Source organism: Schistocerca gregaria, chromosome 8 (assembly GCF_023897955.1).
Source record: "Schistocerca gregaria isolate iqSchGreg1 chromosome 8, iqSchGreg1.2, whole genome shotgun sequence".
NCBI lineage: Eukaryota > Metazoa > Arthropoda > Insecta > Orthoptera > Acrididae > Schistocerca > Schistocerca gregaria.
The window spans coordinates 16,566,013-16,592,255 of NC_064927.1; the positions used below are offsets into that span (position 1 = coordinate 16,566,013).

The 26,243-nt window shown below is 49.3% G+C and overlaps 5 non-coding genes across 5 annotated transcripts; all 5 read right to left on the minus strand.

The window, feature by feature from the left end:
• Positions 1-7,057: 7,057 nt before the first annotated feature.
• Trnak-cuu (transfer RNA lysine (anticodon CUU)) lies at positions 7,058-7,130 on the minus strand. Its single transcript has one exon. It is a non-coding gene; the product is annotated as a tRNA-Lys (tRNA).
• Positions 7,131-8,561: 1,431 nt separating this feature from the next.
• On the minus strand, positions 8,562-8,634 carry Trnak-cuu (transfer RNA lysine (anticodon CUU)). Its single transcript has one exon. It is a non-coding gene; the product is annotated as a tRNA-Lys (tRNA).
• Positions 8,635-16,969: 8,335 nt separating this feature from the next.
• On the minus strand, positions 16,970-17,042 carry Trnak-cuu (transfer RNA lysine (anticodon CUU)). Its single transcript has one exon. It is a non-coding gene; the product is annotated as a tRNA-Lys (tRNA).
• Positions 17,043-18,481: 1,439 nt separating this feature from the next.
• Positions 18,482-18,554, minus strand: Trnak-cuu (transfer RNA lysine (anticodon CUU)). Its single transcript has one exon. It is a non-coding gene; the product is annotated as a tRNA-Lys (tRNA).
• Positions 18,555-20,029: 1,475 nt separating this feature from the next.
• Trnak-cuu (transfer RNA lysine (anticodon CUU)) lies at positions 20,030-20,102 on the minus strand. The gene has a single exon. It is a non-coding gene; the product is annotated as a tRNA-Lys (tRNA).
• Between the last annotated feature and the right edge of the window lie 6,141 nt (positions 20,103-26,243).

Below are 26,243 nucleotides of genomic sequence, written 5' to 3' on the forward strand. Positions count from 1 at the left end.
TACTTCGGCGAATACTTGTCGGGTAGCATGTCACACAGTACTCGTTTGGGTTGGGTGGTCCAATACAGAATCTCTCCATGCTGCCTAATGTTTTCCTAACGTCACACTCGTCACGTACTTCATTTTTATTTCATAATCATTTCTGAGAGGTAAAGGAATTGCATCACAACCTGCAGAGCTAGTGGCGTCAAAATTAACACTCATACTTGATGTGACTCAAAAGGCGAGCGAGTTACTTTCCGACGTAGTTTTAGATGTTCAAGTGCCAGTGAAAACTCGCGGTGACTGCACTCTGCCGACCATTTCGCTAGTTATCACCGGTCTTGTTGTGTGTGTTTCAAGCTCAAGAGCATCTCCAAGCAGAAAATGGTCAACAGCCACATTCAGAAGGTTGCGTACTGCTCAATTGCTGCATTAAAACGGAATGTTTCTTTTTCAGAACTGATAAAAGACGAGCGTGACAGCATTCGAACCTGTAATCTTCAGATCCGAAGTCCGACGCCTTATCCATTAGGCCACACAGTCACTGACGACCAAGTGCAACTTGTATATGACTCATCTCGAAACGCTCACACCCCTGATGATTTGTGTTTTCGTTCTACACAGCCGCTGCCCCTTGCTATTTCCCACCCATTCGTTACATTCAACCTCTTACGTGATCGACCAAATATGGACTGGGAATCAAGACCACACACTTTGTGCATACGGAATCGAAGGCAGGGCGTCCCTCGCCGCATTTGCTACGATGGCCATTTGCTTACTCTGCAGAAGCGCCCACGACGACGACGACGACAACGACGACGACGACGACAGCGAAAGTCTCTGAGATATGTGAGAAATACATCTATAAAATGTAATTCAGAGTGCCTCGTCCCACCTCATGATGTACCTTTTTTTTTTTCCTTTATTGTCATTTTATACCTACAAAGGTAGGCCGGCAGCGGCCTAATATTCCGCTCTTCGGCCACAAGAAACATACAAGAGATAAAAACAGGAAGCCATAATCTCAAAACACAGACATGGAGGACAAAAATCAGAAGACAACAGAGAATAAAAATAATTGAAGTCGTTCACCGACGCAGCACTGTTTCAGTTTAAAAAAAAAACGGGCAGCACAGCACGGAACAGAGAACACTAGCACAGGTGAACGGTGGAGCAGAAAACGAAGAAACACTCGAGGTACAGACGGGACGAAAGACACGGACACTGCGGAGATGGGCTTCGGCGCTTGCAGGGGCACTGTCCACACCGAAAAGCTGGGGGCCTGCCAAGGGAAAAGCAGGGGGAGGGAAGGAGGGAGGAGGAGATAGGATGCCAGGGAGGAGGAGGGGAGAAAACGAAAAGAAGGGGGTGGAAGCCCAGGGAGAGGGGGAGGGGAGGTAAGGATGGAAGGAGGGAGAGAGGGAGGTAGAGAAGGGAGAGAGGGTGCCCACAGGAAAATGAGAGGAGAGGGGAAGGCAAGGCTCAAAGTTGGTAGGAGGGGTAGATGGAGGGGAGGAGGGCATCATCCGGGAGGGGGAGTCGGCGGAAGCCACCTTGGGAGAGGGTGTGGAGAGTGTGAATATGGAGAGCAGGTGGGATACAGGAGTACAGGCGCGGCAGTGGGTTGGGTTGGGAGAGGATGGAAGAGACAAGCGGGTGGGGAGGATCAAGCTTGCGGGAGGTGTAGAGGATCCGTATCCGTTGGAGGAAGAGGAGGAGGTGTGGGAAGGGGATGAGGTCATAGAGGAGCCGCGTGGGGGAAGGGAGGCAGATGCGATAGGCGAGGCGGAGTGCATGCCGTTCAAGGATTTGAAGGGATTTGTAAAAGGTAGGCGGGGCAGAGATCCAGGCGGGATGGGCATAACAGAGGATAGGGCGGATGAGAGATTTATAGGTGTGGAGGACGGTGGAGGGGTCCAGACCCCATGTGCGGCCAGAAAGGAGCTTCAGGAGGTGGAGGCGGGAGCGTGCCTTGGCTTGGATGTCCGGAGATGAGGGGTCCAGGAGAGGCGACGGTCAAGGGTGACGCCAAGGTACTTGAGGGTGGATGTGAGGTTAATAGGACGGCCATAAATGGTAAGATAGAAATCAAGGAGACGGAAGGAAGGGGTGGTTTTGCCAACGATGATTGCCTGGGTCTTGGAAGGATTGACCTTGAGCAACCACTGGTTACACCAAGAGGTGAACCGGTCCAGATGGGATTGGAGAAGGTGTTGGGAGCGTTGCAGGGTGGGGGCAAGGGCAAGGAAGGCGGTGTCATCGGCGTACTGGAGAAGGTGAAGGGGGGGTTGCAGGTGGAGGCATGTCCGCCGTATAAAGAAGGTAAAGAAGAGGGGAAAGGACGGAACCTTGGGGCACACCGGCAGAGGGGTAGAAGGTGTAGGAATCAGTGTTGTGGATAGTGACATAGGAAGGGCGGTGGGAAATGAAGGAGGCGATCAGACGGACGTAGTTAATAGGAAGAGCAAAGGTTTGGAGCTTGAAGAGGAGACCAGAATGCCACACACGGTCATAGGCGCGTTCAAGGTCAAGGGAGAGGAATATGGCGGAGCGACGGGAGTTGAGTTGTTCGGAGAGGAGGTGAGTGAGGTGAAGGAGAAGGTCATCGGCAGAGAAGGATGGTCGAAAGCCACATTGGGTGGAGGGAAGGAAGCGGTGCCGGTGGAGATGCTGGTGGATGCGGCGGGTTACAATGGATTCCAGGACCTTGCTGAAGACCGAGGTAAGGCTTATAGGACGGTAGGAGGAGACAGCGGAAGGTGGTTTATCGGGTTTGAGGAACATCAGGATCCGGGAGGTTTTCCACAGGTCGGGGTAGAAGCCGGTGGACAAGACCACATTGTACAGCCTGGCCAGGGTGGAGAGGAAGGGGGCGGGAGCTTCACGGAGGTGACGGTAAGTAACACGGTCGTGACCAGGAGCAGTGTTGCGTTTGGTGCGGAGTATAGCGATGATGTCTTGAGTAGTTATAGGGTTATTGAGTTCAGTGTGTGTAATGTTGTCCAAGTACTGGAAGCCAGGAGCTAGTGGAGGGATAGAGGTGTCAGTTCGATCGCGGACATCGGGGAAGAGGGAATAATCGAACTGGGGATCGTCAGGGATGGTAAAGACATCGGTGAGGTAGGAGGCAAAATGGTTGGCCTTACTAAGGTTGTCAGGAAAGGGATTGTCATTATGAAGGAGAGGATAGTAAGGGGGGGTTTTGATCCAGTAAGGCGGCGGAAGGCTGACCAGTATTTGGACGAGTTAATAGGTAGGGTAGCATTAAGACGGGTGCATGTCTGTCGCCAGTCCCGGCGTTTCTTAGCCGCGAGCAAGTTCCGGATGTGTCTCTGGAGTTGCCGGTGGCTTTGTAGTGTGTCCCGGTCACGCGTGTGGAGGAAGGCACGGTAGAGACGACGGGATTCTCGAAGGAGGAGGACGGCCTGTGGGGGTAAAGTGGGACGGTGCGGGTGGATGGCGACGGTAGGGATGTGGGCCTCCACGGCCTCAGACAAGGTCTGCTGGAGAAAGGATGCGGCATGGGTTATGTCATGTGGGCGGTGGTAGGTGAGGGGGTGGCTATCGACTCGGGTAGTAAGGGTATCCCGGTATGCATTCCAGTCGGCACGGGAGTAATCATGGACATACTTGGGGGGAGGGTCAAGGCGAGGATCGGGACGGGGGCGACGACCGTCTGATATGGTAAGAAGGACAGGGAGATGGTCACTGCCAATAGGGTCGAGGACGTCCACCGCTATGCGGCCAAGGAGGTTGGGGGAGGCTAGGACGACATCGGGTGTGGTATTGGATTCAGGGCGGGTGTGTTGGGGAAGAGGAAGGACATCTCCTTGGATGGTGGCGAGGAACCGATGCCACCGCCGTAACTGGGTGGCGGAGCGACTATGGATATTGAGATCTGCGGCAATCACGTAGGAGGAGAAGGTACGGTCGATGTGGGAAAGGAAGTCAAAAGGAATAGGGGCAGAGGGGAGGACATAGATGGTGGCGCAGGTAACGGTGAGGCCGGGGAAGAATAGACTAAGGATCAGGTGTTCCGTGGGGTTGGGAAGGAGGGGTTGGAGCCGAACAGGGATCTGGCGATGGTGGCCAATGGCAACTCCGCCACGCGCTATCGGGAGGGGGTTGTCAGAGCGGTGAAGGAGGTAGGTCGAGGTATGGACAGTATGGTGGGGCTGGAGAAATGTTTCGTTTAGGAGGAAGGCATCCACGCGGTGGGTGGTGAGGGTATGCATAAGGAGATTCTTGTTGACAGGAAGGGAACGGATGTTGTTAAACAGGATACGTTGCTGTCGCGCCATAGTGGGAATTTAGACGAGGGTGTCGAGACGGGAGAAGGTAAAATGGGCCTGGTTATGGGAGTAGGTGGCGTAAGTGTTGAGCTGGAAGACGGAACGAGCGGCAAGGGATATCTGCTGGAGGGTGTGGGGGCGCTGAAAGGGGTGGATGTTCTGAAGGACAACGGTTACAAAGCGGATGATGTCCTCAGCTGTGGGGGGGGGACGGAGGGAATTGCCGGGAGGGGTGGGGGCATCCAAGGGGCGGACAGGGACAGTGAGTTCAGGAGCGGAGGGAGGGGGTCGGGCCTTGCACTTTTGGGAGTAGGTTGGGTGTTGGAGGTTACAGGTGTTACAGGAGGGGGGGGACTGAAGGTTGGGGCACTGCCGGAGGAAGTGTGCTTCTTTGCAGTGCGGGCAGACGGGGGCCTCGCGGCACTCAGATGTAGGATGTGCATTATAGCGCAAGCACCTCTGGCAGCGGATGGACAGTGGAAGGGAGCGGGAGGGGTCGACCTTATAACGGCGGTTGAAAAGGAGGGCACCCTCCTTGAGGAGGAGGTCTATGGAGGGAGCATGCTCGGAGAACACCCGCATGAGGCGGGTGAGGCCGGCTGGATTGTGAATCCGGCGGACAGCTCGAACCTCTAGATAGGGATGGGCCTTCAGCTCCGCCAACACCTCCTCCTCCGTGATCATCGGGCTAAGCCGAGTGATCACGGCAGTGAGGGTCGGTGGGCGACGGGGCGGCTGGGGTTGTCGGGATGAGAAGGGGGAGGGAGCAGGGGCAAGGGAGGCATGGGGACCAAACCGGGTGAGGGGAATGCGGGAGAGGATGTCGGAGTGGAGGGTGGGGCTGGGGAATGTGATCAGGACGGAGTCCCGACGGGGGGTGAGAAGGGAGATCGGGGCTCCGGGGAAGTGCTGGCGGAGGAGAAGGGTAAGATTGCGGGCCTCCAGGAGAGAGGGATCAGGGTGAGAAAGGAGGTACCTGTAGGAGGGGGAGGTAGAGGAGGGAGTAGATAGGGCAGGTGGGGTGGTATCCATGGCATCCTGGGGGGTTGGAGGGGGGAGAGTCTGCGACTTCTTGGGAGCAGAAGAGGCTGGGGTGCCGCTGGGACGTTTCACAGCAGGAGAGGGATGGGAAGAGGTGTGGGGGATGGGGACGACCGGGAGATGGCGGGAGATGGCAGGTCCCACCGGCGGTGCAGGCACTGGTGGTGGTGCTGGTGCTGGCGCTGGATCTGGAGCTGGCGCCACAGAAGATGCAGTGGCAGTGGTTGGCACTGGCGATGGCGAGGGCGATGGTGATGGTGATGGTGATGACGATGATGATGGTTTGGCGTGGGTGGTGGCCCGACGGGCAACAACCCTGGCGGGGGTGGCATGAGTTACATGTGGGAGGGGAGGGAATGGGTCACGTGAGGCATGGGGGGTAGGAACAGGGGAGGGAGCAACAAAAGGAGCGGGGGTGGGAAGAGTGAGGAGGGGGGGAATATATGGGGTAGGCGGTGGTTGAGCACACCACGTGATGGTGGTGGCAGCAAGTGAGGGGGACGTGTACACGATTGCAGTGGTAGTGGCGGTAGTTGTGGGGGTTGTCATGGTGAGAGGATAAGTGGGAGAGGGGAAAAGAGGGAAAATAACAGGGGACAGTCAAAGGACAAGGACAAGAGATTGACGAAGAGGAAGGGTAAGACGTAAGCAGAGACGACAGAACGAAAGACGGGCAGGGAGCGGCGGCGGCGGCGGCGGCAGCGGTCGGCAAAAGCAGCAGCGGCAGGAACCGGATATGGCGGCGGCGGCGGCGGCGGCGGGAGACCGGCGGCGGCGGCGGCGGCGGCGGCGGCGGCGGCGGCGGCGGCGGCGGCGGGAAACGGCGGCGGCGGCGGAAACCGGCGGCGGCGGCGGGAACCGGCAGGGCGGCGGGAACCGGCGGCGGCGTCGGCGGCGAGCAGCGGCAGCGGCGGCAAGAACCAGATGCGGCGCCGGCGGCGGCGGCGGCGGCGTCGGCGGCGGTCGGCAACAGCAGCAGCGGCAGGAACCGGATACGATGGCGGCAACCGGCGTCGGCGGGAGACCGGCGGCGGCGGCGGCGGCAGCGGCGGCTGGGACCAATGGCGGCAAAGGCTCGGGACAACGGCAGCTGCAGCGATCACTGAAACTCCTAGCACTTCGATATTAACGACAATAATATCGAAGGGCGCAACCCTCTCGAGTTACGCCGAAGATGTGAGCTGTACCGCTTTGGCAAAGGCTTTATCTGCGCCATTCGCCTTAATCACATCTGAGAGTAATTCTTAATAAAAGGCATGTCGCTAATTGTTCGTCATCACAGATACTGTTTGCTATACGGAGACGACGCGCAACTGATTTTCAAAATTCGACTTCCTCCTTTGAGGATGGAACTCACGACATTTTGTTTGCTAGACCAGTGCTCTACCACTGAGCTAAAGAGGCGCGTCCTAGCGGTACTTTTGCGTACTTCGTCCTTACGGTCTTCTGGATCATCAGACTTCAGCTGACAACACTTCATATTACCGACTAATATTTGCAGCTATGGCGACCCATTAGTGCTTGGCTACACATCTGACACATAACCGATGTGCTCTCCAAACAACAACACTTGCATTTCAGAACATGTCTTTCACACATGTCTACAAAATCACCTTCACCTTCAAATACAGTTTCCTTGCGACTGACAGAGACGTACGCAAAGTTTAAAGTTGCTATTTCCATTACATCACGTTAATCAGAAAAACGGCAATTTACATCTGCAGCGGAACAAAATTCCGTTCCGCCCAGCGTGGTGCTCGAACCCACCACCCTGAGATTAAGAGTCCTATGCTCTACCGACTGAGCTAGCCGGGCTGCTTCGGTGAATACTTGCCGGGCAGCACGTCACGCAGTACTCGTTTGGGTTGGGTGGTCCCGTACAGAATCTCTCCATGTTGCCTAATGTTTTCCTAACGTCACACTCGTCACGTACTTCACTTTTATTTCATAATCATTTCTGAGAGGTAAAGGAATTGCATGACAACCTGCAGAGCTGCTGGCGTCAAAATTAACACTCATACTTGATGTGACTCAAAAGGCGAACGAGTTACTTTCCAACATTGTTTTAGATGTGCAAGTGCCAGTGAAAACTCGCGGTGACGGCACTCTGCCGACCATTTCGCTAGTTAACACCGGTCTTGTTGTGTGTGTTTCAAGCTCAAGAGCATCTCCAAGCAGAAAATGGTCAACAGCAACATTCAGACGGTTTCGTACTGCTCAATTGCTAATTAAAACGGTATGTTTCTTTTTCAGAACTGATAAAACACGAGCGTGACAGCATTCGAACCTGTAATTTTCAGATCCGAAGTCCGACGCCTTATCCATTAGGCCACAAAGTCACTGACGACCAAGGGCAACTTGTGTATGACTCATCTCGAAACGCTCACACCCCTGATAATTTGTGTTTTCGTTCTACACAGCCGCTGCCCCTTGCTCGTTCCCACCCATTCGTTACATTCAACCTCTTACGTGACCGACCAAATATAGACTGCGAAACAAGACCACACGCTTTGTGCATACGGAATCTAAGGCAGGGCGTGCCTCGCCGCATTTGCCACGATGGCTATTTGCTACTTCTACAGAAGCGGCGACGACGACGACGACGACGACGAACTCGAGAGGCTCTGACGTATGTGAGAAATACATCTATAAAATGTAATTCGGACTGCCTCGTCCCACCTTATGCTGTACCGCTTTGGCAAAGGCTTTATCTGCGCCATTCGCCTTAATCACATCTGAGAGTAATTCTTAATAAAAGGCATGTCGCTAATTGTTCGTCATCACAGATACTGTTTGCTATACGGCCACGACGCGCAACTGATTTCCAAAATTCGACTTCCTCCTTTGAGTATGGAACTCACGATCCTTGGTTTACTAGACCAGTGCTCTACCACTGAGCTAAAGAGGCGCGGACTAGCGGTGCTTTTGCGTACTTCGTCGTTACGGTCGTCTGGATCATCAGACTTCAGCTGACAACACTTCATATTACCGACTACTATTTGCAGCTATGGCGACCCTTTACTGCTTGGCTACACATCTGACACGTAGCCGATGTGCTCTCCAAACGACAACACATGCATTTCAGAACATGTCTTTCACACATGTCTACAAAATCACCTTCACCTTCAAATACAGTTTCCTTGCGACTGACAGAGACGTAGGCAAAATTTAAAGTTGCTATTTCCATTACATCACGTTAATCAGATAAACGGTAATTTACATCTGCAGCGGAACAAAATTCCGTTCCGCCCAGCGTGGGGCTCGAACACACGACCCTGTGATTAAGAGTCTCATGCTCTACCGACTGAGATAGCTGGGCTGCTTCAGTGAATATTTGCCGGGTAGAACGTCACACAGTACTCGTTTGGGTTGGGTGGGCCCATACAGAATCTCTCCATGCTGCCTAATGTTTTCCTAACGTCACACTCGTCACGTACTTCACTTTGATTTCATAATCATTTCTGAGAGGTAAAGGAATTGCATGACTACCTGCAGAGCTAGTGGCGTCAAAATTAACACTCATACTTGATGTGACTCAAAAGGCGAACGAGTTACTTTCCGACGTTGTTTTAGATGTGCAAGTGCCAGTGAAAACTCGCGGTGACGGCACTCTGCCGACCATTTCGCTAGTTAACACCGGTCTTGTAGTGTGTGTTTCAAGTTCAAGAGCATCTCCAAGCAGAAAATGGACAACAGCAACATTCAGACGGTTTCGTACTGCTCAATTGCTACATTAAAACTGTATGTTTCTTTTTAAAAACTGATAAAACACGTGCGTGATAGTATTCGAACCTGTAATCTTCAGATCCGAAGAGCGACGCCTTACCCATTAGGCCACACGGTCACTGACGACCAAGTGCAACTTGTATATGACTCATCTCGAAACGCTCACACCCCTGATGATTTGTGTTTTCGTTCTACACAGCCGCTGCCCCTTGCTCTTTCCCACCCATTCGTTACATTCAACCTCTTACGTGACCGACCAAATATAGACTGCGAAACAAGACCACACACTTTGTGCATACGGAATCGAAGGCAGGGCGTCCCTCGCCGCATTTGCTACGATGGCCATTTTTCTACTTCTGCAGAAGCGGCGACGACGACGACGACGACGACGGCGACCGCGAGAGGCTCCGATATATGCGAGAAATACATCTATAAAATGTATTCCAGACTGCCTCGCCCCACCTCATGCTGTACCGCTTTGACAAAGCTTTATCTGCGCCATTCGCCTTAATCACATCTTAGAGTAATTCTTAATAAAAGGCATGTCGCTAATTGTTCTTCGTCACAGATACTGTTTGCTATACGGCCACGACGCTCAATTGATTTCCAAAATTCGACTTCCTCCTTTGAGGATGGAGGTCACGACCCTTGGTTTACTAGACCAGTGCTCTACCACTGAGCTAAGGCGGCGCGTCCAGCGGTACTTTTGCGTACTTCGTCCTTACGGTCGTCTGGATCATCAGACTTCAACTGACATCACTTCATATTACCGACTAATATTTGCAGCTATGGCGACCCATTACTGCTTGGCTACACATTTGACTCGTAACCAATTGTCCTCTCCAAACAACAACACTTGCATTTCAGAACATGTCTTTCACACATGTCTACAAAATCACCTTCACCTTCAAATACAGTTTCCTTGCGACTGACAGAGACGTAGGCAATGTTTAAAGTTGCTATTTCCATTACATCACGTTAGTCAGAAAAACGGTTTTTTACATCTGCAGCGGAACAAAATTCCGTTCCGCCCAGTGTGGGGCTCGAACACACGACTCTGATATGAAGAGTCTTATGCTCTACCGACTGAGCTAGCCAGGCTGCTTCGGTGAATACTTGACGGGTAGAACGTCACACAGTACTCGTTTGGGTTGTGTGGTCCCATACAGACACCCTCCATGCTGCCTAATGTTTTCCTAACGTCACACTCGTCACGTACTTCACTTTTTATTCATAATCTTTTCTGAGAGGTAAAGGAACTGCATGACAACCTGCAGAGCTAGTGGCGTCAAAATTAACACTCATACTTGATGTGACACAAAAGGCGAACGAGTTACTTTCTGACGTTGTTTTAGATGTGCAAGTGCCAGTGAAAACTCGCCGTGACGGCACTCTGCCGACCATTTCGCTAGTTAACACCGGTCTTGTAGTGTGTGTTTCAAGCTCAAGAGCATCTGGAAGCAGAAAATGGTCAACAGCAACATTCAGACGGTTTCGTACTGCTCAAATGCTACATTAAAACGGTATGTTTCTTTTCCAGAACTGATAAAACACGAGCGTGACAGCATTCGAACCTGTAATCTTCAGATCAGAAGTCCGACGCCTTATCCATTTTTTTTTTTTTGAACTCATGTCCCTGGTTTACTAGACCAGTGCTCTTCCACTTTTTTTTTTTGTATTACTTGACATGCCATTGTTTAAAGTTTAGGGGTGACACTCAGATTCAGGCCTGCGGAAAGAAAGCGGGCATGGGTCGAAACCCGAGACCCGGCCACGATGACTCCACCGTCCTATTTCCGAATGGCACCTGTACTACGGCGTCGTACTTTCCCGTACTGTCGCTGTTCTTGGTCTCACGTTTGTTTTTCTTGTTCGTCCTAAATATCCACAAAACTTCAGTCCAGGTTTAGAAAAGTAGTTTACAGAAATGTGGCAAATCCGAAAACAGTATATAGGAAATCGGCTAACACAGGCGACCTTAGACAACACCCTCCCTTTCAAATGTCAGGCTAAGCATATTTGCTAAATCTTCACGGAGTCCTGGCATGCGCAATCGGTTCCAGTAAGGAGTAAGAATGTACTGTCGAAACATTAGGTGTTCATCCTCTTCATGACAACTAATAACAAAATGTACGAAGTGTCCAAGCAACCACATAACGGTATTGAGCTTCGTTCGCGGATAAAAGGAAGAATCGGGCCGTACGATGATATCAATGGTGTAAGCGGTTTCGGCTGTCCTAGTGACAAAGCCAGTAGTTTCCTGAGCCAAATCCAATTAGCAAGGTGCCCACTGCAGGTGAATCGATGCTCAAGTGTGTCCTGGAGACCACACCGAGTGCAGTTGTCCGTGTCAGAAAGACCAATACGGTGCAGTCGTACGTTGGTGGGGACCAAACCATTAACTACCCTACACCACGTGGACGCCACAGCCATAGTGTGGATCGGCAGACTAACATTCCTCCAGACGTTCTTCCAGGACACTGATGGAGACGCCAGTTCGATTGGATTGGGACCGGCCAGCCCCTCCCAACGGGCAATCAAGCTCTTGGTCGTTGGCACCGGTCGTCGCAAGAAGACGTCACCGAGGTAACTAACCGCAATATAAAATTCCCGGACGTGTTTCAACTTAAAATTGAGGCGACTGACGTCGACAGGTGGAGCAAGGCTCTTCGGACGCACAACAGTAAAAAGTCTGGATGTAATTGAAGTCACTTCTTGCGTAACAATGAGAGTCGTACGGCGGACGTACAAGGCAGATGCCTTGCGAATAATGTCAGTGAGGCCCAAGCCTCCGGAGATACGCGGTTTCGTCATAACCTCGTAACGCAACTTGAATAGATGACCCTTCCATATAAACCTGCTACACAATTGGCGCAACCTTTTCGCCACCATAATGGGAAGGGGGAACAGCTGAGCAAAATAATAGGCTTTACATAACACGTATGTGTCTAAAATTCTGATTTTTTTGCAAAATGGTAGCAGAGCGCTGCTCATGGACCATTAGAGCCCCCTGTATCTTCTCGGTGACAGATTTCCAATTAAGAGCCGCCATTTTTATAGGACACCGATCAATGGTAATCCCCAATGACGTATGGCGATCGACAAAAGTGGCCCAAGGAACATCAGCATCGCGAAACCCTCGAATATCAAGGAACTTACACTTACCCTGATTAAGACGCGCTCCAGAGACACAACAGTATGCATCGACTGCCCCTTTCAACAATGTGATATCATCACGTTGACGGAGGAGAACAACGACATCGTCCTCGTACGCCTTAACAGTGAGCTTCCCACCAGAGAGGGTCATACCCTGAAGCTTGAAAGCGAGAGTCCGAAGCAGCGGTTCCAGGGACAATATGAATAGCGACATAGAGAGCGGACTACCCTGAGGTACCCCTCGGCGGATAGCAAAGGGCGGCGTCAGCTGCCCATTGACTGACACCCGAGCAGTTATTCCCCTATACAAATTACCAAGAACACCACGTGATGAAGCGTTAAAACCTATTGTATCTAAAACATGATCTAAAAACACATGACTGACGTGATCAAAAGCCTTATAAAAATCGAGGAAAGCAAAGGCACAATGAACGTTTGTAACCGCCGCAACCGAGACAACATCCCGATATTCGGCTACTGGGGTCAGAATAGATCTACCAGGAAAACAACATTGATGTGCATAAATCACACCCCGAAGCAGTGAAGACAATCGACTATTGAGTGCTCTAGCAGCTGTCTTGTAATCAAAGTTCAGCAATGTGAGCCGTCGAAGATTGGCAGTAGATAAACGACCAGTGGACTTCGGAATTAAAACAATTTTCCCTACTTTAAAATCGGCAGGCACATCCATCACCCTGACAATCTCATTTAAAATCTGAGTGAAATTGCCACCCAAAAGAGGCCAAAAACGGAGATAAAATTCTTTAGGCAGGCCGTCTGGACCCGGCGATTTACCGGACGGAGAGTGAGCAATAAAATCAAAAACATCATCTACCTGCAACTCCCGGAGAAAGTCGCCGTTCGCGTCAGGCGTGATCGTCGCAGGAAGATCCTCAAGGACATCATCAGAAAGTGACGCACCAGAATCATCGGCAGAATAGAGATTAGCGTAATACTGATGAAGAGCACGAGTCATATCCTCCTGTGCAATAAGCTGTCGTCCATCATCCACCATAAGAGAAGAGATGAAGGAGCGACGACGTCGAGTCTGATGCCGCAGCAGGTGGTACAAAGAAGTCAGTCACCTTCAACAAGAGAGTGAGTTTTCGACTTTACTCGCAGACCATCCAACTGTCGTCGTTTGAGGGTCAAGAGCTTGGCTTTAATACGACGAACATCATGGATCCGCAGAGGAGAAGGACCCGCCGCGTCATACAGTTCACGCAGGACAGAGTAGTAAAATTCATACGTGTACTTAAAATCACGCGCCCTTGCGGCACAGTAAAAAATCAAAGTCTGACGAATCTTGGGCTTGGCAAACGCAGTCCACCAAACGAGCAAGGAGGGGTAACGCGGGACGGAGCGAAGACATCGCTCCCACACGGCACTTACAACTTTATCAATGGCACTGTCGGCAAGGTGGGAAACATTTAACATCCACTGGGAACGATAAAGCTTTGCTGGTTGGTGACGAAGATTTACAGTTGCAGTAAAAGCACAATGGTCAGAAAAACTAGTAGGAATAACATCGACAGAAAGAATGTTATCACATAAAAAATCAGAGAAGTAGAATCTGTCGAGTCTACTGCATGAGGACGCGGTAAAATACGTAAATTTCACCAGGGTTGGATATTTGTGTTCCCAAACATCACGCAGGTGCATCGTACGAACCAAGTCATGTAAATCTCGGCAATAATTAAAATTGGGGGACTGGTCTTCAGGGCGTAAAACACAATTAAAATCGCCTCCGAGCAGGAAACTCCGAGGACTCTTGCGCAAAAGATAAATAAGCTCTTCCTTATAAAAGCGCAATCGAGCCACAGTGCGACCCGAACCAGAGGGGGCATACAAAACAACTAGGTGGAGATCAAAAAGACGACAACCAATCCCACGGCCAGAGTCAAGGAATTCAATGTCAGTAATAGGAATACCTTCTCGAAAGAAAAGAGCAGTTCCTGTTGAATTCTCCGGTGTGACATTAAAAACAGTTTGAAATCCAGGTAGAGAGAGATCAGAAAACAATACTTCCTGCAAAAATACTACGTCCGCACAGGAGTCGTAGAGAAACTGCCGCAAAGAGGCACTGCGAACGAGAGACTCAATACGGTTAACATTTAAGGTAATAAAGGTGTATGCTTGAACCATGGAGAGAAAAGCGAGGGAAGAAATCACCTACACCGACGCATCAACATCACAGTCCATAGCAGGGGAGACGGAGGCATCCGAGGGAGGGGGACTGCTACCCCCTACCGCGGGTCCCTTACGTTTCGGTTTTTTACGAACAGCATTGACGTTCGGCTGAACGCGCAACTTGCGTCGGCTGACGGGCAAGGAAGCGGCAGCCGCCGATGACGTAGGAGGGTCAAGTTCTGTATCTGACAACACCCGCGCCGGTCCACAGTCAGGGTCCAGGGTCGCGGGGGAATCATCCGACGAAACGGACTGGTCTACACCAGTATTAGCTTCCGGCAAACATGGACTACACGGAGGCGAAACGTGAGCAGGAAGCTCAGAAACTGCTAAGTTGGAAGGAAGCGGAGCAGCTCCGCTGGCAGAGGTGTGGGGCAGCGAAGCAGGAAGTTGTTGCGACTCAACTTGTTGTGACAACGAAGTCGGTTCGGAAGGCGGCGCCAACAGGCCCGACCGACGAGCCGACTCGAGAGAAGCCGTGTCGGAAGCCGGAGGGGCGTCAGCAGCCGCTACCGGAACAGCTACTTCTGGGGAACAGGGAGCATCTACACTACTCTGTGGCTCGGAGGATGTCGGTCTCTCGGATTGGGGTATCTCGGGGAGATCCTCATCCGTACTATTTCCATCTTGTGCGCGACGCCGTTTATTATTCAAAAGCGGCACACCCACCTGAGGAACCGACGGAACAACATCAGATTTGGCACGTAAAGGAGGAAATTCTGTGTCAGGGGCGTGGAAAACCTGCGGCTGGGCGCTACTACCACTGGACTGTTCGACACCAAGAGCAGAACCACCTGCAACGAGGTCAGCGACCGTTAACTTGCGACGCTGTTCGAGAGAATTTTTTAACTCAAAAACCCTCCGCGGACAGTTGGTACGCACGTGGCCACTCTCATTACACAAAAAACAGGCGCCAACCTGACCACTATATGTTACATGGACACGATATCCACCGATCTGCAGGTGCGAGGGAATATTCTGCTTCACGTGCATTTCGACGGAACGAATGCCACTGTAACACTGCAGACGATGTTGGCTGGACCAGCGTTCAAGGCGAATACTCTTAACATCACCATACTTGAGTAAACCTTCCTTAAGATACACATTATCCACCTCCGGCGGAAGGTTGTAAACACGAACACTGGTGTACGTAATGGAAGCATTTGAAAGCAGTACGGTACTGACAGAATCATCCCGATGCCGAAAGAGAACCTGATGACCAAATTTGGAAATAATTTTATCAACCTGAAGGGGGTCCATAAATTTAACAAAGAAAACATAGAGTTCTGTATCAAAATAAGCAGTGTGCACCTGATCCGAATTAATGCCAAAGGTATCTACTAACCAATCATGAATCTCAAGGGAACTAGGTTGCACATGGCGGGTGGACTTGTCGAAAGCAAAACTAACTGTAGCCTGACGAGGAATAACCTGAGACGACATTTTCAAAAACTACGCGGTCTAAACCGCTACACAAAAACACTGAAATACACACAGAAAGTAACACAAGGAACGAAACAACGACGGAGAAAAACTTACAGAAGGTACAACACTACACGTAAACAAACGATATCCCACTATACGTAACGCTACGGCGGAGCGGAAGACTAGGCACGTCCACACTGCACGGCGTCTGAAGCGGAACTTATCCATTAGGCCACACAGTCACTGACGACCAAGTGCAACTTGTATATGACTCATCTCGAAACGCTCACACCCCTGATAATTTGTGTTTTCGTTCTACACAGCCGCTGCCCTTGCTCTTTCCCACCCATTCGTTACATTCAACCTCTTACGTGACCGAACAAATATAGACTGGGAAACAAGACCACACACTTTGTGCATACGGAATCGAAGGCAGGGCGTGCCTCGCCGCATTTGCCACGATGGCCATTTGCTACTTCTGCAGAAGCGGCGACGACGACGACGACGACGACGACGACCACGACCGCGAGAGGCTCTGACATATGTGAGAAATACATCTATAAAACGTAATTCAGACTGCCTCATCCCACCTTATGCTGAACCGCTTTGGCAAAGGCTTTATCTGCGCCATTCGCCTTAATCACATCTGAGAGTAATTCTTAATAAAAGGCATGTCGCTAATTGTTCGTCATCACAGATACTGTTTGCTATACGGCCACGACGCGCAACTGATTTCGAAAATTCGACTTCTTCCTTTGAGGATGGAACTCACGACCCTTGGCTTACTAGTCCAGTGCTCTACCACTGAGCTAAAGAGGCGCGGCCTAGCGGTACCTTTGCGTACTTCGTCCTTACGGTCGTCTGCATCATCAGACTTCGGCTGACAACACTTCATATTACCGACTAATATTTGCAGCTATGGCGACCCATTACTGCTTGGCAACACATCTGACACGTAACCGATGTCCTCTCCAAACAGCAACACTTGCATTTCAGAACATGTCTTTCACACATGTCTACAAAATCACCTTCACCTTCAAATACAGATTCCTTGCGACTGACAGAGACGTAGGCAAAGTTTAAAGTTTCTATTTCCATTACATCACGTTAATCAGAAAAACGGTAATTTGCATCTGCAGCGGAACAAAATTCCGTTTCGCCCAGCGTGGGGCTCGAACCCACGCCCCTGAGATTAAGAGGCTCATGCTCTACCGACTGAGCTAGCCGGGCTGCTTCGGTGAATACTTGCCGGGCAGCACGTCACACAGTACTCGTTTGGGTTGGGTGGTCCCATACAGAATCTCTCCATGCTGCCTAATGTTTTCCTAACGTCACACTCGTCACGTACTTCACTTTTATTTCATAATCATTTCTGAGAGGTAAGGAATTGCATGACAACCTGCAGAGCTAGTGGCGTCAAAATTAACACTCATACTTGATGTGACTCAAAAGGCGAACGAGTTACTTTCCGACGTTGTTTTAGATGTGCAAGTGCCAGTGGAAACTCGCGGTGACGGCACCCTGCCAACCATTTCGCTAGTTAACACCGGTCTTGTAGTGTGTGTTTCAAGCTCAAGAGCATCTCCAAGCAGAAAATGGTCAACAGCAACATTCAGACGGTTTCGTACTGCTCAAATGCTACATTAAAACGGTATGTTTCTTTTTCAGAACTGATAAAACACGAGCGTGACAGCATTCGAACCTGTAATCTTCAGATCCGGAGTCCGACGCCTTATCCATTAGGCCACACAGTCACTGACGACCAAGTGCAACTTGTATATGACTCATCTCGAAATGCTCACACCCCTGATAATTTGTGTTTTCGTTCTACACAGCCGCTGCCCTTGCTCTTTCCCACCCATTCGTTACATTCAACCTCTTACGTGACCGAACAAATATAGACTGGGAAACAAGACCACACACTTTGTGCATACGGAATCGAAGGCAGGGCGTGCCTCGCCGCATTTGCCACGATGGCCATTTGCTACTTCTGCAGAAGCGGCGACGACGACGACGACGACGACGACGACCACGACCGCGAGAGGCTCTGACATATGTGAGAAATACATCTATAAAACGTAATTCAGACTGCCTCATCCCACCTTATGCTGAACCGCTTTGGCAAAGGCTTTATCTGCGCCATTCGCCTTAATCACATCTGAGAGTAATTCTTAATAAAAGGCATGTCGCTAATTGTTCGTCATCACAGATACTGTTTGCTATACGGCCACGACGCGCAACTGATTTCGAAAATTCGACTTCTTCCTTTGAGGATGGAACTCACGACCCTTGGCTTACTAGTCCAGTGCTCTACCACTGAGCTAAAGAGGCGCGGCCTAGCGGTACCTTTGCGTACTTCGTCCTTACGGTCGTCTGCATCATCAGACTTCGGCTGACAACACTTCATATTACCGACTAATATTTGCAGCTATGGCGACCCATTACTGCTTGGCAACACATCTGACACGTAACCGATGTCCTCTCCAAACAGCAACACTTGCATTTCAGAACATGTCTTTCACACATGTCTACAAAATCACCTTCACCTTCAAATACAGATTCCTTGCGACTGACAGAGACGTAGGCAAAGTTTAAAGTTTCTATTTCCATTACATCACGTTAATCAGAAAAACGGTAATTTGCATCTGCAGCGGAACAAAATTCCGTTTCGCCCAGCGTGGGGCTCGAACCCACGCCCCTGAGATTAAGAGGCTCATGCTCTACCGACTGAGCTAGCCGGGCTGCTTCGGTGAATACTTGCCGGGCAGCACGTCACACAGTACTCGTTTGGGTTGGGTGGTCCCATACAGAATCTCTCCATGCTGCCTAATGTTTTCCTAACGTCACACTCGTCACGTACTTCACTTTTATTTCATAATCATTTCTGAGAGGTAAGGAATTGCATGACAACCTGCAGAGCTAGTGGCGTCAAAATTAACACTCATACTTGATGTGACTCAAAAGGCGAACGAGTTACTTTCCGACGTTGTTTTAGATGTGCAAGTGCCAGTGGAAACTCGCGGTGACGGCACCCTGCCAACCATTTCGCTAGTTAACACCGGTCTTGTAGTGTGTGTTTCAAGCTCAAGAGCATCTCCAAGCAGAAAATGGTCAACAGCAACATTCAGACGGTTTCGTACTGCTCAAATGCTACATTAAAACGGTATGTTTCTTTTTCAGAACTGATAAAACACGAGCGTGACAGCATTCGAACCTGTAATCTTCAGACCCGAAGTCCGATGCCTTATCCATTAGGCCACACAGTCACTGACGACCAAGTGCAACTTGTATATGACTCATCTCGAAACGCTCACACCCCTGATAATTTGTGTTTTCGTTCTACACAGCCGCTGCCCTTGCTCTTTCCCACCCATTCGTTACATTCAACCTCTTACGTGACCGACCAAATATAGACTGGGAAACTAGACCACACACTTTGTGTATACGGAATCGAAGGCAGGGCGTGCCTCGCCGCATTTGCCACGATGGCCATTTGCTACTTCTGCAGAAGCGGCGGCGGCGACGACGACGACGACGACGACGACGACGACGACGACGACGACGACGACGACGACGACGACGACCGCTAGAGGCTCTGACATATGTGAGAAATACATCTATAAAACGTAATTCAGACTGCCTCGTCCCACCTTATGCTGAACCGCTTTGGCAAAGGCTTTATCTGCGCCATTCGCCTTAATCACATCTGAGAGTAATTCTTAATAAAAGGCATGTCGCTAATTGTTCGTCATAACAGATACTGTTTGCTATACGGCCACGACGCGCAACTGATTTCCAAAATTCGACTTCTTCCTTTGAGGATGGAACTCACGACCCTTGGTTTACTAGTCCAGTGCTCTACCACTGAGCTAAAGAGGCGCGGCCTAGCGGTACTTTTGCGTACTTCCTCCTTACGGTCGTCTGGATCATCAGACTTCAGCTGACAACACTTCATATTACCGACTAATATTTGCAGCTATGGCGACCCATTACTGCTTGGCTACACATCTGACACGTAACCGATGTCCTCTCCAAACAACAACACTTGCATTTCAGAACATGTCTTTCACACATGTCTACAAAATCACCTTCACCTTCAAATACAGTTTCCTTGCGACTGACAGAGACGTAGGCAAAGTTTAAAGTTGCTATTTCCATTACATCACGTTAATCAGAAAAACGGTAATTTACATCTGCAGCGGAACAAAATTCCGTTTCGCCCAGCGTGGGGCTCGAACCCACGCCCCTGAGATTAAGAGGCTCATGCTCTACCGACTGAGCTAGCCGGGCTGCTTCGGTGAATACTTGCCGGGCGGCACGTCACACAGTACTCGTTTGGGTTTGGGTGGTCCAATACAGAATCTCTCCATGCTGCCTAATGTTTTCCTAACGTCACACTCGTCACGTACTTCACTTTTATTTCATAATCATTTCTGAGAGGTAAGGAATTGCATGACAACCTGCAGAGCTAGTGGCGTCAAAATTAACACTCATACTTGATGTGACTCAAAAGGCGAACGAGTTACTTTCCGACGTTGTTTTAGATGTGCAAGTGCCAGTGGAAACTCGCGGTGACGGCACTCTGCCGACCATTTCGCTAGTTAACACCGGTCTTGTAGTGTGTGTTTCAAGCTCAAGAGCATCTCCAAGCAGAAAATGGTCAACAGCAACATTCAGACAGTTTCGTACTGCTCAAATGCTACATTAAAACGGTATGTTTCTTTTTCAGAACTGATAAAACACGAGCGTGACAGCATTCGAACCTGTAATCTTCAGATCCGGAGTCCGACGCCTTATCCATTTTTTTTTTTTTTTTTCCAAAATTCATATTTCTCCTGTGAGGATGGAACTTACGACCCCTGGTTTATTGGACCAGTGCTCTACCACTTTTTTTTTTTTTTAGGTTTTTCTTTATTCATATTTTTTTAACACTGTTTTTTCGTTTTTCCTTTGTAATGACCCAGGGCAGGTAGGTGGAGGCGCATTGGGCAGGGGTCGTATCCCGAGGCCTGGCCATGACGTCTCCTCCTCCCTGCACTGAAGCACAGTGTCACCAATACGTTGTAATTGTCTTTGGTTCGGAGTCTTGTGATACTTATATGTGAACACGGGACTTATGAAGCGTTGTCTATCGAAACAGTTATTTTGCCTTCCTGCCAAGATTGTACCTAAGAACTAGCGAGAATGTCTTTCCTGTCATGAAGTTAGCTCAGTATGCCCCTATACCGGTTCCATTAATGATTCAGGCGCAGGAGCGATCAATAGAAATTGAAACTTAACCAACTCCTTCCTTTTCGAAAACAATAGTAAGCATATTCGCAAAGTCCCTCTTAAGGTGTGGGAAAGACTTTTGCGTCCAGTACTCATGAAGCATGTAACCAGTAAACGAAATGAAATCGGTAATACCATGATCATCAACCACTGCAAAAATGTAACGGCCAAGAAGCCACATAACGGTGTTGTTCTTGGTCCGAGGATAAAAAACCGTGTCCGGCCAGCAGAGAATATCAGTCTTAAATGCCGATTCGGAGCTCCTGGTGAGTAAAGCCAATTGTCGGCGCAGCCAGTGCCACATGCGATGACGGTCAGCGCAGGTAAATCGGTGTTGGAGTGTATCAACACAACCACACGTTTGACAAAGCGGAGAGACACATAAACCTATACGATGAAGGCGTTCGTTCGTAGGAATCAGCTGATTAACTACCTTATACCATAGGGAGGCAACAGTTGCTGAATGAACGGGTAAGCTAATATTCGTCCATATGTTACGCCAATTAAAACTGGGATAATGCAAAACAATCGGGTTGGAAGAAGAAGACCGTCGCCATTTGTCAAGCAGGGTTAGCGTAGTAATAACAGGACGACGTTGTAAGTGGAGATCTAGGTAACTAATCTCAGTGTAGAAGTCCCGAACATGCCGTAGCTTCGCATTTAGAGGCCCAACGTTAATGGGCGGTGACAAGCTCGCAGGACGAACGACATGGAATAATCGGGAAGTAACAGTCGGGGACTCAGATAATAAAAGATGGAGGGTTCGCTTAAAGGGCAGCAGCCTTGACACGGACGTCGGTGAACGACAAGCCGCCCTCAAGACGCGGCTTCGTAAGAACATCACAACGTAATTTAAAAATATGCCCCCGCCGAATATATCTGTTAATAAGCTGGACCATTTTTGCACCCTGCATTCGGGGAAGCGGAAACAGCTGAGCAACGTAATATACTTTACATAAAACATAAGTGTCTAATACACGCTTTTTTTGCAGTAGCGGTATCGAACGCCATGACTGTTCTAATAAAACACCTTGCAGCTTGGAAATGGCCACTTGCCAATTTTTTGCAGCCATCCGAAGAGGACAACGTTCAAGATAGATACCTAAATGTGTATGGTGTTCAACAGCTGTAACCCACGGAACAACCACACGTTCAAAGCCCCGCAAATTCAGGAGCTTGCTTTTACGGGGATTGATACGAGAACCTGAGGCCGCAGAAAATTTATCGAGTTCCATTTTCAACTGCGGCACTTCTGCGGTGGAACGAAGCAAAACAACCAAATCATCAGCATAAGCTGTTGCCGTCTGGGTAACCCCAGAGATCGTAAGACCACGAAGTGTCGAGTTGAGACGTGTAAGGACTGGTTGAAGGGAGAGAGCATAAAGGGTCATGGATAAAGGACTACCTTGCGGGAAGCCACGTTGAATATCAATGACCTTTGTCAGCTGGCCATTAATGTCAATCTTAGCAGAAATGCCAGTCGTCATATTCTTAAGTACCAGCAGCGCCTGTTCATTAAAACCGAGCCGACGCAGCAGAAGCTCTAAAAACGAATGGGACACACGATCAAAGGCCTTACTAAAATCAACAAATAAAAGCGCACAGGAAATATTGGTGACAGCGACAATCGACACGACATCACGATACCCCGCCAGAGACGTCAATATAGAGCGCCCTGGAAAGCAGTTTTGACAAGGAGGTATCACAGGTGTAAGCAAGAGGGATAGACGTGCATTAACAGCCCTAGCGGCCGTCTTATAGTCAAAATTTAATAGGGTTAAAGGACGAAAGTCACTAGCTGTCTTCAAACCAGCAGATTTAGGTATCAGGACAACCGTACCTCTCTTGAAATCGGCTGGAATTGTGCCACCATTCAAGATTTCATTCACAATATCCGTAAAAACAGGCCCTATAATAGGCCAAAAGCGAACAAAAAACTCCTTAGGTAGGCCATCAGGACCAGGAGATTTGTGAGATGCTGAACAAACAATGAAAGCTGAAATTTCGTCTGCAGTAAAAGGAGCTAAAAATTTCGCATTATGGTCCTCTGTTAAAACTGATGGGATAGCAGTTAAAATCTCGTCAACATCATTCGGATCAGAATCAGCCGCAGTATATAACGTCTCATAGTAGCAGGTAAGTTCATGGGTTATTTGATTCTGTAAGGTAAGCCGGCGACCATCAGCTGCCATAAGGCCGTCAATCAATACACGTCGACGGTTCTTGTGGTGACGAAACAGATGGTACATAGAAGTCATTTCATGTGCTAACGTGGACGGTGGTTTAGATTTAATCTTCAATCCTTCCATCTGAAGCCGCTTAATACTAAGTAGCTTGGCCTTAATTTTCCGAATCTCAGAAAGGTGGGCACATGTCATTGTAGAAGTATCATAAAGTTCGCGAAGCACCGAATAGTAATATTCAAAAGTCAGTTTCAGATCTCGCGCTCTATTATAACTGTAGGACATTAAAGTGCGACGTAGTTTTGGCTTCACACAGTGGATCCATCAATGAAGCTTAGACGGATAGTATCGCTGAGAACGTAAACAAAAGTCCCACGCCGTCTGTATTAGAGGTTCGATGTCAGGGTCATCGAGCAAGGAGACATTTAATTTCCACAGCGGCCTATAAAGTTTAAGAGGTTGACGCTCCAAATTAATTATAACAGAAAGGGCACAATGATCCGTAAAACTGGCTGGAATAACATCTACATCTAAAACAGAAACACTAAGGGGATCAGAAATATACAATCGGTCAAGTCGACTACTTGAGGTGGCAGTAAAAAATGTAAATTTAACTAAAGTGGGGTGTTTAACCTCCCACGCATCGCGTAGTCGTAATTGACGTACAAGAGAATGTAGCTCGAAACAATAATTAAAATGAGGGGATTGGTCTTTAGCTTGTAACACACAATTAAAATCGCCCCCCAATATCAAGGTCGCAGGATTTTTTCGTAAAAGGTAAATCAGATCCTCTTTATAAAAACGAGACCTTTCCTGCCGCTTGCTAGAACCAGAGGGGGCGTAAATGTTAACCAAGGTCGTGTCAAATAACCGACAACCAATGCCCCGTCCCGAGTCTAAAAGCTCAATTTCGGTAACGGGGATACCGTCACGAATTAGGAAAGCAGTACCTGCAGAAAACTCAGGTGCAAAATTTATAATAGTGCGAAAACCAGGAACAAACAGGTGTGCAACGGAGACTTCCTGCAGGAAAACAATATCAGCTGCAGAGTCATAAATAAACTGCTGCAGAGACGCTAACTTCAGAGCAGATTGAATGCCATTTATATTTAAGGTAATAAACGTGTACGCCTGCAACATCAACCAAAAAATGGGAAATGAACCCAAATTACACCACACTAGAAGCAACTACATCCATATCATCAACATCAGACATGGCAGAGGGTGATTGTCCAGAATCAACGGAATCAGAGTCGTCCTTCGCATGCTTATGTTTCTTCCGCACCGCGTGGAGATTGGGGGGCACTTTCACCCGACGACGTATCTGATGCACACCAGATTCAAGAGCAGGTGGAGTGGGGGGTTCGAGATCAGGCACGTCAACCAAAGCGTCCGAAGGATTAGCAGGGCGAGAGGAGTCAGAAGGAGGAGCCATCAAGGGGAAAACTGCATCAGGAACATCGGCACCGGTTTCAGAATGTGTAGGTATTGGAAGTGTAGGAGGTGGTAAGATAGGTTTGGAGTCTGCTGATGCGGAGCGCGCAGTTCTAGGAGCGGTTTTCCGACAAACAGCCGTCTCCACCGAAGTGTCGTCAACATGTTGTGATGCCTGTGGCGGTGGGGATGTCAACAACACCTCGACCGAATGTTGTGGCTCTTGCGCCGACGGCATGGCAGCAAGTTTGACGTCATCAGGCAAAGCAGGAGACACAGCGGGAACAGATTCCGAAACAGGCATGGGAGATTCTGGAATTCTTTCATCAGATTCGCAAACCGGCTGCGAAACAGCAGCTTCGTCATCAGTGCTACCGGTATCACTAGCACGACGGCGTTTGTTGTTGGAAACAGACGGAATCGGTATAGGAGCAGCCGATACGTCTGGGCGAGTGGGTAGCGGAGGAAAACCTGCATCAGGGGAGGGTGACACCTGTTGTGAAGAAGCTACTGCAGGAGGCAGATAGGAAACAGTGGAGGAAGCTGCTGGCACAAGATCGGCAACCGTTAATTTGCGGCGCTGTGCTAGGCCATTTTTAAGCACAAATACCCGCTTAGGGCAATTAGCTCGAACATGACCATGTTCATTACATAGGAAACATGTACCAAGCTGCCCCTCATAAGTAAGATGTACACGATAACCACATACAATCAGATGGGACGGTATATTAGACTTAATATGCATTTCAACTGATCTGACACCATTATAACATTGCAGCTTATGTTGTGCAGACCAACGTTCATTTCGAATTGACCGAACAGTACCATAACCAAGCAAAGCTTCCTTAAGATAGCTGTTGTCAACTTCAGGGGGTAAATTATAAACCCGAACTGTGGTATACGTAATTTCAGCATTTGAAACAGTAACACTGCTAACAGAACCATCCCTATGACGGAACGACACTTGCTCACCATGTTTAAGTAATATCTTATCCAGCAAAACCGGGTTCAACAATTTCACAAAAAAGCAGTATAATTCTGTATCAAAATACGCCGTATGTACCTGGTCCGATGTAATGCCAATCGTGTCCACAATCCATTCGTGAATTTCCAACGATGTCGGTTGGACATTCCTGGTAGCCTTGTTAAACTGAAAACTGAGAGTACACTTCCGCGGAAACAACCGGGAAGCCATAACACTTAATTAATGCGGCAAAAGCCGCAATACAACGCAAGACACAAAACAAACACTAAGGCAAAGAAACAACAAAAAACAGAAGACAAAGAAACGTCACACACAGAAGGTAAATATTCACAACCCGAGGGTAACGGCGGATCGAATACACAGCACGTCCGATCGCTGTCGCGTCTCAAGCGGAACTCCCCATTAGGCCACACAGTCACTGACGACCAAGTGCAACTTGTATATGATTCATCTCGAAATGCTCACACCCCTGATAATTTGTGTTTTCGTTCTACACAGCCGCTGCCCTTGCTCTTTCCCACCCATTCGTTACATTCAACCTCTTACGTGACCGAACAA